The sequence below is a fragment of the Babylonia areolata genome, chromosome 31 (assembly GCF_041734735.1).
Source record: "Babylonia areolata isolate BAREFJ2019XMU chromosome 31, ASM4173473v1, whole genome shotgun sequence".
Lineage (NCBI taxonomy): Eukaryota > Metazoa > Mollusca > Gastropoda > Neogastropoda > Buccinidae > Babylonia > Babylonia areolata.
In genome coordinates this window covers 8,983,391-8,985,890 of record NC_134906.1, presented here as the reverse complement: position 1 = coordinate 8,985,890, position 2,500 = coordinate 8,983,391, and positions in this window count along the sequence as shown.

Below are 2,500 nucleotides of genomic sequence, written 5' to 3'. Positions count from 1 at the left end.
GAGGTGAACAAGTTTAATGAAATAATTAAATCTTTAGAGTTAATAGATTCATGGAGAATTTTCCATCATACCGAAAAAGATCATAGTTGGAGCAGAACAAACCCATACATTGCCAGGCGACTGGATTATTGCCTTGCCTCAGAAAGCATGATGCACTTCTGTGTCTCCTGCGAACTCCAGTATGTTCCTGGTTCTGATCACAAGGCGATAGAAATAGAATTTAACGATAGCGATTTTACACGAGGTCCCGGATACTGGAAGTTTAATAATAGCTTCCTGAAAAACAAAGATTTTGTAGAAAAAATGAATAGCCTTCTTGAGACATCTTCAGATAAATATAGTAACGAATATTCATCTAGCATTAGTAGATGGGAACTGTGCAAAGTAGACAATCAATATTTTCCCCAGTAACGTGACTCAACATCAGTTAAGCAAGTGCAAAATTTGGATGCGGCTGTCAGTTTTTCCTGACATCAGTCTCCAACAATGAAACTCAATAACAAATGATAAAATGATGTTAACTTATTTTTTCCACATGCCTTGATTCAGTAAATGAAAGTTGTATGCTTTTTCTTGTATGGGTGATTCATTCCATAATTGCTATTGATTACAATGATATAGTTATGGAATGCTGGGTGTTGGTCTTGGTTATGACTTCCATATGTTATTGTTAATGTTGACTGTATTCAGATTAAAAAAATCTTTTTATGTTTTTTTCTTTTTTTTTTTCTTTTCCATCTATTCTGAATTGTCATATTAAATTTATGTACAAAATAAAACGGTGGTCGACCCAAGAAAGTCCGGGAAAACACGAAAAAAAAACAAAACAAAAAAACCCCAACCCTCTTGTCATTATTCTCAAATATTTGTCCAAGTTTAATTAATGTCAGATACGAATTTCGTGACAGAGAAGACAAGAGATCGACAGGCGAGCACAGTAGGAACCGATAGCAGTTATAATATTCCTGTTTATCTAAAATGAACACATACATAACGATATAACCACAACAGTCTAGCACACACACACACACACACACACACACACTGCATTTTCTGGACAAGTGTAGTGTGTACTCTGGACTTGAGGTCTCGCCTACTTGTGACAGTCAATTCCCAGTCTTCGAATCATTGGCCAGATGGCACTGGCAACACAATAATCCAAAGGCCGAGTTCTCTGTTGCCACACAATTATTTCCAACCAGAACTGGCAAAATACATATATGAATGCTTTAAAGTTCGCAGTCCATAACTATGTCTTATGGAATATCCTGCATGTGCTCACAACTTATTGCTTTTACTTTTTGTTTGCTTGTTGTGTTTAGTTTATAGTGTCCATAATTCCTATGATGGTTTTACGACAATTAAATGAGTTCTGAGTTCACACACACACACACACACACACACACACAGAGTCGTTTGTGTTTATGAATGCTGCTGCAATTTACTGCATTAACTGATTGATTCATTGTGTGTTTTTCATTCATTCATTCATTTACCATTGCACTTGTGTCTTATAAACCTTAAGGTTTCACGACAATAAAATCTATTCTATTCTACTCTATTCACATACAACATCATGTTTCTATGAAGATCTAGCACCTAAAAGAAAAGATGGCACATATAGGAGGAGTTTGTATTATACTCCATGTTTGGTGTTTACATATACTTACCATGTCAAACTGATGCAAACTAGGCCTATGGTTTGCTCTGTTTGGCCAAATTTCGCGCGGCTAACAGTGAAAAGACGCCCCTCTTAGTCTGGCCCGCTCTTAGCCAATCAAACGCCTCTAACAGCTATAAGCGCTGAATCATTCCGTGGCCATGAATGAAAATGCCCCATGAGAACCACGGCGGAGACGCGGGGACGGACGGGCGGGCATTCGAGTTTGACATGGTAAGTATATGTAAACACCAAACATGGAGTATAATACAAACTCCTCCTTTTGGTGTCATATACTGTACCATGTCAAACTGATGCAGAATTTAAAGCAAATGGAGGCGGGCAACGCCTACTGGTTCGTATGGGGAGCCCTTGAAACTGAGACGGCAGTGTTAGCCGCGACAAAGGAAATCCCCTTGGAACCGTCAGCCCTGGTCATACGGAAATCCCGGATGTAGAAGTTGATGAAGGGATTCTCCGACCGCCAGAAGGCTGCCTCCAAGACATGCTGCAGTGGTACCGAGTGCTGGAAAGCAGCCGAAGTAGCTATGGCCCGCACTTCGTGTGTTCTGGGATTAAGACAACTGAGATCCTTGTGTGCATGAGAGTAGGCTCTACGAATGACTTGGGAAACCCAGCGGGAAATGGTGCCTGCAGCGATATCTTTCTTGTAATTCTCATTGAGGGAGATGAGAAGGCGCCTCTGAGAAGAACGCCTATGGCGAGACCTATTGCAATAGTATTTGAGGCACCGAACGGGGCAGAGATGCCTATCTTCATCATCTTGTGCCAGAATATCCGACAAAGGTCTGACCCTCAGAGAGGGGGAAGGGGGACCTC